Here is a 12593-nt window from a genome sequence, read left to right on the forward strand (position 1 = left end):
TCTTTGTCATATTTTTTTGACAAGGTGGGCAGCAAACTTATGGTCGGTAAGACTCGACAATGTTCTCTGGTTTCCCTGGCTTTGGTATCATCATAATCACAGCACACTTCCATTGAGAGGGAAAGTGGTGGATTCGAAGCATTGAGTTAAACAGGAGAACAAGGAACAGGATTCCCTTTTTAGGCAGCGCTTTAGCGATTCTGCTATCAATGCCATCGAAGCCCGGCGCTTTCCTTGCATGCAGCTTTTGAATATGTAGACAAACTTCTTCTGGCCTAACATGTTTGATTGATAACGCAACCGGGGAAGGAGCGTTAGGAAATGCAAGCGTTTCTTCAACGTCCCCGCGGCTCGCGAGGTCATATGGTTGGTCTCTCGAGATCGTCCGCAAAAGCAGAAGAAATTTCAGTGTCGGACCTGCACCATGTATCGTAAGATTTCTTAATGTGGATCTTTCGGAGTGGCTGTCATTTTATATACAGTGTACATTTCCATAGGTTAAATCCGTAAAGCTTGGTGGGGTCAACATTGAGAAGCATCGAAAGAAGCTTCTTAAGATCGTCTTCGGCACAAAGATATGCACTTTTGTCGACTGGATATTGAGATCTCATATATCTGCGACGAAGTGACCGTTTCAACCTTACCAGATTCATAACCTCAGGTTTTAAATGTGCCTGGGGTGGATTGGAAGGGCTTGGGACTTGTCCTGTTTTTGAGGACTCGGCAGCTTTATGGATGTTCCGGACAAATAGCTAGACGGCGTCGCTGATGGCGTCGGCAGAGCTTAAGACAAAATTAAGTTTGACAAGCCGGATGATTGCTTCTTGAAAGCGTGGGAGGCTCGAACTTCGAGGAAGGATGCAAGGCACAATTTTTTGCGTAGTGATTCTTAATTTTACTAAAAGATTAGTTCAAAACTTTCTAAGATTGTAAGGCACTCAGGCCGAATCCCTCTGTAGACCAAGTCTGCCAGAGCTCTTCCACGGGTGGTTGAGTTACGAGAACCCAGAGACGGTGGTGATTTCAGTCACCTGCGATTAAAAATTAGTTCCTAGATCATCGAAGAGTTTTTTAAAGTCGTCAGCAGAACATTGAAAGTTTGGTGGACAGTAGACGGACGCGATAGCTATTTCGCCAAGGTCTGTTTTTACTTTGACTGCAACACATTGAACATTTGGGCCTTGTAAACTATAGAAAAGGTAACATCGAAGACAAGATTTAATTAAAATGCAGGGCCACTGCGTTTCCGATCAGGAGGATTAGTTGCTTGATCGATATCGAACCCGTGCAAATTATAGTACGACCTTGAACCGAAGTGTTTCGCTAACCAACATAATGTCAATGTTATGACTTTTTACAAAGAGCTCCAGCTCAAGGTCTTTGTTGGCAAGTCCGTCGGTCTCCACACAGCAATGCTAAGGCCGATTCGACTCATGATTGTGAAGCATTGACTGGGAGATACTTAGCGAATTCTTGAACAGTTCCTGGAGAATTTAGAGGCAAGAGTTTTGAGACAATTCCCATAGACACCATCATTTGAAATAGCTTGTCGATTTGAGCAACGAGGACTGACAGATTTTGGTTCGATTGCATAAACATTTGAGACAATTCCCATAGACACCATCATTTGAAATAGCTTGTCGATTTGAGCAACGCGGACTGACAGATTTTGGTTTGATTCCATAAACATTTGCTCTTGTCGCTGCCATTGCTGGTCATTGATCAATTGCTGCGAGCTGCGTCGCTGTTGTTTCAGGGAAGACTGCTGCTGGTGATTTGGCTGTTGTTGCTGAGGCCTTTGTTGTTGCTGCGATGGCTGCTGTCGAGGCAGGTAGTATCCTGTTGGCGTGCCTGAATTTGCTTCTCAGTGGAGGAAACTGTTTGGTCTGTGGAACAGGCATAGGAGCTTCACGGTGCTGGTAACGACTAACTTGACCACGGACGGCATTTGCGTAGGAATTTGGTGCCGCAAATTTTGAGCGATCATTTGGACTAGTTGACTATTGGGAACGGTGCTGCGATGGGATTTGACACTTTTTAGTGGATTTGCAATCTGCTGATAAACTACGCAGCCTTTATAGCTTGATGTGTGGTTTTTTCACTTGATTGGGTGAATATCCTTAAGGCAAGCCTCCAAACCGTGTGGACCGTGACAAAGTTAAAGAGTTTTTGTTAGTGGTTTTTAGTGTGTCTTGATTTCACAGATTTCCTTTTTAGTTGCCGCCGGTTCTAGTTCAGCATTAACTAAATTGACAGATTTGTATTTGTCGAAGAAATTTCTAGGTCTATTAACAAAGCGAACTTTGTGGCCAGTCAATGTAAGACTTTCCTATGTATTTTCATTTGGGATAGCATGATGGAAACCAATGACACTTTTTTAGGAGTAAGCGATTTTGTTATCGCTCTGTATGCATCAGGATCTGCAGCCAAAATGGAAACAGAGTTATTGGGGTGGCATTTCAGGGAGTATTCTGACGGGTCAACGATTCTGTCCGTGGATCTAATAAGTCCGTTCAGAATCTTGCAGTGAACAACTATAATAGGTGGTGGTTTTTGTGAGGGTGATTGTCCTTGACCGCCAGATGGATGGCTGATATTTTTACTATTGCTAGCGGTGTTGTTGCCTGATTTGATCTTGACAATGTCGTTGTTGCTGGTAGAGGCTTTCTCAGTCATATTGCGGTTGAGCGTCTCAGTTCTGAATATTTGTGGCAGAGTTCGGAGGTCTAGAGTCAAGACGGCCTTTGCTGTTTGCCAAAGTAGGAGTCAACCAGTCCTCATCGTCACCATTTAGGGCTGCAAGCTCCGGATCAACATCTTTGCTGGGTAATGGTAATGGCTAGAATATAGGCGACTGCACTCAGATAACGAGCTATAAAGGGCCTCTCTTTATTTCGAATTCAAAACTAAATTAACTAGCCGTGATCGTACGTATCACAATTGCAACTGTTAGTTTTACTTTCCAGACTCAACTAAAGGTGTGTAAGAGCACTGACACCGCGACTTTAGACGTCGGATTCACGAAATCACTATCGTTTGCCACGAAGGCTGACTTGTCCATAGACTCTTCACAGATAATTTTAAAGCAATGCTTTTCCAAGCACGCGTCTGCACTCCACGAAAGCATGACCGAATTTCTGCAAAGTAGAATCTATTCCAAGCTGATCACTTTAATGTGACGAAGGGCGATGGTGTGAGCCCTTCTTTAAGGAAACGCACACACGTGAACCATACGGTAGTTTTCGGGTGAGACTACCTACCTACCTACCCACTTCCACAATGAACCTAGCCGCATAAGAGCGGCGTTATTAACGGGATCCAGACAAATAGATTCGCTATAAGGAGGGAACTGGAGAATATTTTGCAGTCTCCAGCAGTCTCTAGTGAGAGATCAACAATCATTACCTCCACAAAATCCTGTCTGGTCGAATCTTATGTTCTTCTTCATCACGCTGTCTATAAAGAAGACGTTTTAACCATTAAACAGCGCATTGTATTCGACGCATGGGCGAAGAACTCAAGCGGTCGATCCGTAAACGATGTATTGTCCGTAGGACCCACTCTACAAAATAATCTCCCTTTGTTGCCGAATTGGAGACAGAATCGACATGTTTTCACCGCTGTTATCCAGCGCATGTACCGTTGCATCGACGTACATGACACGCAGTACCAGCGGATTTTATGGCAGCCAGCGGTTGGAAACATCAAGGAATATTGTCTGTCAACTGTAACTTTCGGTACCGCTTTTGCAACATTCACTGCAATCAGAGTCATTCGTCAACTTGCAGAAGATGAAGGGGAAAATAAGCCACTGGTGGAAGAGGTCTTAAAGCACGAAATATACGTCGACAATATTCTTTCTGATGATCACACTATCTTAGCAGCACAAAACAAGAACTTACAAATGCAGAACCGCAAATTGTGAAAATGGTCCAGCAATGACCTAGCGCTTCCAAACCGCATTCCTTCATTAAACCGATGCAATCAAACAAAAGAAATTCTTTCAAACCTCGCCAGAATTTTCGACGCCTTAGGAATAATTGCTCCTATTCTCATTTCAGCAAAATTAATTCTAAAAGAAGTCACAATGACACACCTACATTTGGAGAACGATCCCAAGCACTTATTAGGATGGGACGACCCAGTGTCCAGCTCCATCGCTAATAAACGGATAAGGTTTCGAGTAAATCTAGAAGACATCAGCAAAATCCGAATACCTTGCAGCGTTGGGTATGCACCAGACTTTAGCAATGATATCCAGTTGAACGCTTTCTGCAGCGGCGGTTTACTTGCGCATACCCCAACCGAATTCATAATTTTCCACCACTCTCATTCCCGTAAAATCCAAAATCTCTCCAACGAAACCTCTCACGATCCCGAGGACCGTGTTATGCGGCGCTAAATGGGTAGTAACAAACAATCGTGGGATAAACGCTTAAATCTCCGTTACATAGTGGACGGACCCTCTCCACTGGATCAAAGGAGATGTTATTAGATGATAAACGTTCGTCGCCAATCGTGTTGCATACATTCTGGACCACAACGATCCAAACCAATGGAGACATGTTCCCACGGCAGATAATCCAGCAGACAGAGCTACGAGAGTACTTTCCCCATCAGAAATATCCACCTCTGATCTCTGGTGACACACACAATCATGGTTGAGTCTGCAATCCAGAGAGTGGCCGGACGCAGAAGTACCGAACATCAAGTTTGATGAGCAGTCCCAGAAGCAAAAGCGGTACGAATGAGCGGTTTTCGACTTACACCAAACCCATTCGAGTCATAGCATACATACTGCATTTTGTCACAACGCTCAATCGAAGACAACCAGATTTTACAATCAGCTGTCGCCGAAAGAACTGGGCAATGCGTTTCGTTGCGTCGTAAAAATAGTACAAGCCGAAACCTTTCAATCCGACATCCACACGATGGAATCTCACTCCTCCCCTTGAAGAAGGCATCTTACGCGTTCACGGTCTTAAACATTTCAATCCTTCTTTTGATCGCAAGTATCAAATCATCTTTCCGCAACGTCATTTCTTAACGGAGCTGGTAATTCAGAAGTCCCATCAAGCTACCCTCCGGCGCTAATCTTACTCTGGCCGACGCGAGGTATAAGTTCTGGATTCCGAATGGAAGACAAGCTGTCCGGACAATCCTTCGAAAATGCATTACGTGCTTCCGCGTGTCACATCGTGGTTTACCTGCTGTTACACAGGGTCAACCCACCGAACCGCCCATTCATCGATTATATCGGAACAATCGAAAACAAGGCAGCACGGGTTCATGGGGCAAGTACCTACAAGGGATACATCGCTATTTTAATTTGCTTGGCTGCGATGGCAGTTCATCTAGGCGCGGTGATCGGACTATCATCGGAACAATTTTTTCTAGCATTTTTTCGTTTACTGGTCGTCGAGAGAACTGGGCAATGCATGACGTGTTCGCGGTCTTCTCAAACATTTCAATCCTTCTTTTGATCGCAAGTATCAAATCATCTTTCCGCAACGTCATTTCTTTATAGAGCTGGTAATTCAGAACTCCCATCAAGCTACCCTGGCTTACTGGTCGTCGAGTTCCAGTTCAACAAGCAAGCGCACAACTGGCTGATCGCGACCACGCTACTTGCCCGACATGGTATTTCAGTTCGTCATACTCCCCCAATTTCGGAGGCCTTTGGGTGGCCAGGGTCAAGTCCGTCAAGCATCACCTAAAGAGAATTGTCTGCAATCACAAGCAAACTTATGTGGAAATTGCTACGGTGCTCATCAGGATTGAAGCTTGCCTAAACTCTCGGCAACTTTGTCTGCTAACAGCTGAACCAGACGATTTATTCGCCTCCCGATTTCATGTTTGCATGAATCAGCTGTTTTTCCCTTAGAAATCATTTGCATCCTTATGTTATTTATCTTTCTCTTTGTCTTAGCCACTACGACTACAAGGAAATTCAAGATCCAGAATCCTGAACAACACATGTATCATGCTGACTTCGCATTGGCGGGCGGCATGTTCAATCCCACAGTACTTGGATCATCCAAAACTTTGTTGTAGAGAACTCCTGTCTTAAGGCATGTTGAATGCAACCAACGTTGGCGTTGATAATCTCTCTAACGGATTCAACAAGCAAGTCTTTGTTATTAAAGTTAATGATGTGCCGAGATCTATAGCCGAAAAAGCGTATGTAAGTGGATGGTGGTCTGTGAAGATCCGTACCTCTTTAGTGCCGTATAGGTAATTCTGTAGTTTGCCTATTGCGCAGAATATCGCCAACAATTCCCTTTCGTTGGTAGCGTAGCTTAGTTCGTGGAAATGGATCTATTATTTTGATATAATACCGCACCTATTACACAAGCTAAGTCGTCGGTGGTTAAGTCAAACGGTATCTTAAAATCGGTGTATGTCAGTGTAACATCTTCTGATGACAAGATATTACGAAGTTGAACGAAGGCGTTTCGCTGGGCTTCAACGAACCTGACAGCTAATTTTTTCGACATATTCTTGCTGACCGTTCCGTTTACCGTGAGAGGTCTAGCAATAACGGCAAAGTTTTCTTAAAAAACTTCTGTAATAGCTTGCCGGGCCAATGAATGATTTGAGGCTGAACAGATTTTTTGGTTCTGGGAACTCATTTATTGCCTTAACTTTTTCTGAATCTGTTTTGGTTTCTCCTCTAGTGACGAAGAATCCGCTTTCTTTAAAGAATTACGTCTTTTCCCGCACCGCGGCATCAAGCAGGCGCTTAAGCACTACGTCAATGTGCTGTTGGGTTTTACCTTCCGAAAAAAAATTAACGTCATCAACATAGACGTAACACATTTTGCCAATTTCTTTCCGCAGCACATCATCGAAACACCTTAATTCTATTCAGAATATTTTTTTTGAATTCGGCTTTCGCCGTACTTGGTACTACTATGGCATCGATTTTGTTGAAATTGACGTTTTCGCAGTCAAAGAACTTAAGCTTTCAATGACGTTTGCGTACTTTGTTGCGCTGTTGCCTAAGTCCAATGCTACTCCTGCCTGCGTTTGCGAGTCGAAGCCTATTATGACATCTAACGTGCTCAGTGTATTCAACAGAAAAAATGGGGCGTCTACCCCAAAAAACCCGCATTATAAATTTGTTTTTGACGTCACTGGACCCGTGAAAAGAGCTCACAGTGAAGGGGGTCTCGACCGGCATTACATTTCTAAGTTCCTTTACGGGCTTAACGTAATTTTTTGACACTCCCGTGTCGAAGAGGATTCTGTTAGCACACTGTCGCTCGACGAACGGCCCTAAAAAATCAAAGAAATCATTAAGTTCGGCAGTGTCACTGTCTTCCTTAATGTTGGCAATTTCAACCTCAGCTGTGGCGGAGTGATCGCATCCTCCTGATGGAGGAAGCATTCATGCATTTTTCCGAAAAGGTAGAGGTCGCACGGTGCCATATTAGGTGAATATGGGGAGTGGTTGATGGTTAAAGTGTGATTTTTGGTCTAATAGTCGGACACAAGCATCGATCGATTAGACGGCGCATTATCGAGCAACAAACGCCAACATCCATCTTCGCGATATTCGGGTCAAACACGTCAAATACGGCTCGTCCGGCGCCATCTGTTCATCACTCTGGCGTTTCCTTTTGGAATCATATTGAAAACACCTCTTTTGGTCACCAGTTTTGCCTCTTTAATGATGTCCTTTGAATCTTGAATTATGAGCAATTTCTGAACGTCAGTCAATTTGTGCGGGACAAACCGTGCACACACCTTTTGTAAGCCCAAATGTTCGGTCAAAATGGGATAAATCGATGATTTCCGCTGATTTTTTATGAATTCACGGTGATTACGGATTTTGCGGATATGTCCTAACGACCACTTTGAAAACGTTGAAACCACTCGTGCACTCTGCTACGGGATAGGCAGTCATGGTTATAAACTTGTTTTATCAATTGAAACGTTTTGGCAAAAGTTTTACCAATTTTAAAACAAAATTTAATGTTGGCTCTTTGTTTGAATGAAATGTCATGAAATTTTTACTAGAATTCGATAAACGATAGCAGATTCTAACGCCCTATTTGACATATATATGGCGCCACTAGGGGGCGCTAGATTAAAAAAGTCCTGTTTACTTTGGAACTCACCTTATATACTGCAAAAATGCGAGGAACGATTGGGTCACAAAAGAATTTGTTTGTATGTTCTGCATTATCAATACAGGCACCGTGGCCAAAACCGCAAAAGTTAGATAAAAAGGTCGAGGTGATTTCTTCGCGCAAATATTAAATATTAAAGCGTCACCTAAGGACAAATTCGAGTAACGAGGCGAGACAACAGATACTGGTCAATTTGGCTATTAATACAGATACACTAAGTTAATTTGGTACAAAATTCAATACAAGCACAGGCACAGTGGATACACTTACGATGGAAAAGGAAAAAAAGGTTTGCAGCCTTTGTATTTATTCATTATTTTGTCATTAATTTATAAGTATTATTAAACTGCTAGTACAAATGTACATAACTTGAGTTACTTGACTTTATTTTCTTGTTACGCACTCCAAAAAATTAACAATTAGAAATCGAAAATCGAGTCACTTTTTATGTTTTAATAAAATTCCTATTGCTGGCATAGGAAATGGTATGCACTTAAGGCGTGTTTTTTTTATGTGTAGACCTTTAGCTATTGTTGACGTTCAGCTACTTACATATTATATTACTTTAGGGGTGAACTTCGAATATTAATATATTTACTATTATTCCTTTGTTTGGGCATCAATTATGTATTTTAGGTGCCGACTGGCTATACGTGAAGCCGACTGGCAATGCGTCCGTCGCGGGGGGTCGGTATCGATGTAGAAATTTGCCGGTTGGCCGTGGCATCAACTGTATGTTGCCCTCTTTTTACCCGTTGGCCTTGAGACTCAGACGGGGTATATAATTAATAAATTGACAACGGCGATAGCCGAAGTCCAGTTAGCGAGCCTTGGCACTTTATTAGTTGGGAATGCAAAGTAAACTAAAATTAATTTGACAATAAGTAAAACATATTACCGGACGCTCGTGGCATGCTAAAGTCGTACGATCGCTGGCCACCAATAGCACAAAATCGGTCCGGCATAGTCGCACCCAGTATTTTCAAATGGTTATGCTTGACATACCCGAACAGCTGGCAAGTCCCCCATGTATTGATCAGTTGTTTTGTGAAGTTGGCGAAAACATTTGTGACAAGCATGTGTAAGCTTGCGAATCATATTGCATGCGCCAACTATCCAATATTGTTGGCGAACGAGGACGAAAAGTGCTGTCACAGCTGGATGAAGATGTATCGTGTTCCAACATAAGCAGAGAAATGCGGCAGAAACTTCCTCCGGTAGTATCGGGTTTGAAAGGCGCCCACCTACACGAGGCAGGCCGTTCATGCAAACCATAGGTGAGAGTGTTCGAAGTGTTGACGAATTCGCCACAGCTTTTCCCATTTGCAACAGGTGTAGATCGGATGAGAAGCTTCCTTGAGCCTGCCTTAGGCAATAAATGCGGCCCTCGCTGATTTCCTCAAATGTGGAGTGTGAGTTTTGACGGCTTCCGTTTCTTCATTTTGCTTCGTTTTATTAGGCGTATAACATGATAGGTGAAGCGAATCAGTTTGAACCAGGAAGAAGCTCGAAGTGATAGGCACTCAAACGGGGACGCTTCAGGTTCAGATTCAATATGGCTGGACAGTGAAGACGATGTCATGAATGGATTTTCATCCATTATGGGCGTGTCCAAAATTGTGTTGGGATTGTTGCCACTACTCAGCTTTGAAGCAAGCAGATTGTTCAGGTGTAGCCAATGTGGACCTTTCCACCAGAGGTCATAGCTGATGAGATCGGCTGCTAGCATTTCGATGTGCATTCGGCAGGGTTATCCTTTGAGCCAACGTGATTCCATGCGCTGCGTGGTATGACATCCAGGATCTCTGACGAACTGTTGGCGATAAAGGGGTACAGCTTTGATGGGGTGTGCGGCAGCTACGAAAGGACAATAGTGGAATCGCACCAAGCATGCAAGTTATATGACACATTATTAAGGGTCTCTGACCCAATTTATAAACAACTTTGAGCCGAGAGCTAATTTTCGGATAACTCTGACACACCCGAGACAAGTCCGTGGTCAGCTATTTCTGTCAACCAGGTCTCCAAACCATTCCCACCCAGATCACGGATGCTGTAAACATCTAAGCTGATATTGTAAGCATCGGAGTCCCCAGAAGCGAGCCGCAAATCCGCTAACCTTAACAAAAAGATCGCCAAAGCGGTCCCTAAACTTCGCTTATGTAAACACCATTTTCCGGCCAAGATTGGACTTCAAATTTAATTGGCAAATTGCATCACCCAATTTTCCGACTCTCTTGAGTCATTTTCTTTATCAATTTTTAGAGATAAATCTCTTAAGCCGAGGTTTGATTATTGATCATTAAACTAGAGACCGGCGGTCCGTTTTTGAGATCCGAATCGAGCAGAACAAATTTTGAAAAATAAAAAGCAGTGAATTAAATAAGTTCGATCCATCCAGTAAAATGTAATACTGAATGAGTAATTAATAAAAATAAAAAATTAATTTTTTTATTTAGTTCACAATTAAGCTACTTAACTGGCGCCCAAAGTGAAGCCGTGTAATTAAAAAATTCCAAAACAAAGCTTTAAAATAAACGTTAAAAAAGTTTTAAAGTAAAAAAGGAATTTTACAAAATCATTTTCCAAGACCAGGACGACCCCAACATAATCAATAAAACAGCGAGAAGAAAAATAAGGAGGACGATTCGTGTGTGGCACTTTCTTTTTTTAATATTATTACTATTTTTAAAGAAAATTTTAAAAAAAATCTTATATAAAAACAAAGAGGAACCCTTAATTTCTGATTTCGAAAAAATACTCAAAAAAATCGGTTGAGGATTATCAGATAGAGTATTAGAAAACTAAATAACGGGAATGGCAAATGATGACTTATCCCATAATGGTACGGTATTAAATTTCGATTGCCTAATGGCCAGTCTTGACTTTGTCCTTAGCGAAAAACGCCCAATTCATATTATTGAACAGGAATGAGGTGTATTGAGTCAGCCACCATAATGGATTATTTTGGTACGGTTATTAGACCATTAACTCTACTAATTAATAAAACTATAATGACCTATGCTAAAAACAAACCGATTACAGCTTAAATGAATGAGAAATATAGGAAGACAGCTCTTAGTGTTTTCATTACCGGCCTCAACGGCCAAAATTTCGGACACTATTTTCTCAATAAATCCACCTGACCTACCAACTGCAATTGCCATAGTTCAGAAATTAGAAAGCAACAACATGAGAGCTCATTTCGCAAACAGTTTCTCAACTACTTAAAGTAAACATAGTGAGCCAAACTCTGGTGGAAATGGACAAACACATTTTAACCATAAGCCAAGACAACAAAGAAACAATTACCAGCGAAACAATAATAATTTAAGGTTTAATCATGACAACAACCAGAAAAGAAATACGTATGGTAATTATAATCAGAATAATTCTTGAAACCAGGGTAGATTTAATAATAACCAACAAAACCAGTGGAACACTAATAGGCAGCCACAAAATAAGCCTGAAACAATGGAGGTAGACGAGTCTATATAGGTTTAAAAAAAAAAGGGCTTAAAACGGCAATATTAAATGTCAAAGTAATAACTACAGCCAGAATAAGTGGGAAGGTGCGAAGAACAAGCCCAAAATAAACGAGTACCAACTGGAACTGTTAACCAACCGGCTAACAAGACAATGAGACTAAATAACATCGAGAAGAACCATTTTTCAGACAAAAATCAGTAGTAGGCTTACCCTACTTAATTAGAAATGACCCTAAAATAAATAAATTAATTAAAAATATTAATTGATACTGGGGCAACATCGTCTTATATTAGAACAGGAATTTACAGGTATAAAAATAAGACTGAGCTTTTTTCTTCTTTTTTATATTGGTATAAAAAAGAGTATCCACAGTAAATGGATATTCAATAATTAAATATTATCATATGATAACTATTTTTCATATAGTTTTTATGAAATAGTAGGGCTAGACTCAGATCTACTGATCTGACTCATTGTAATGACTCAGACACAATTAATTTATGATAACTGAATTAACATTCTTTAACAGAAGAAAACACCGTTACTCCATTAAAAGAATTTATATTAAAAAAATATTTTGATGAACAGGTTCAAATCAGATCCGAATCTGAAGTGGGAAATCAAAACGAATTTAGTTTGGGATATATAAATCCTGAACACGCCATCGTTGAAAAATCTGTCAAAACCAAAATTTTGGGAATTACAAATCCTGAACGCGCCATTGTTGAAAAAGGTCTGGAATTTAAAAATTCTGAATACGACGTTGTCTACTTTACTTACTGTTCCGACAACCAAAAAATAAACAACTTAAAAATATCTTCTACAGATCAAAGAAAAGATCTGGTGAACGAAATATTAAATATTATCATTAAAGATCATTCAAAAAGTAATATGCAGATTGATAAGAATGCCCTTCGGTTTGACAAATGCTTCAAGAATTTTAAAACGAGCGATGGATGAAATTTTAAG

This window comes from Drosophila biarmipes, chromosome 2R (genome assembly GCF_025231255.1).
Source record: "Drosophila biarmipes strain raj3 chromosome 2R, RU_DBia_V1.1, whole genome shotgun sequence".
NCBI classification, from domain to species: Eukaryota; Metazoa; Arthropoda; class Insecta; order Diptera; family Drosophilidae; genus Drosophila; species Drosophila biarmipes.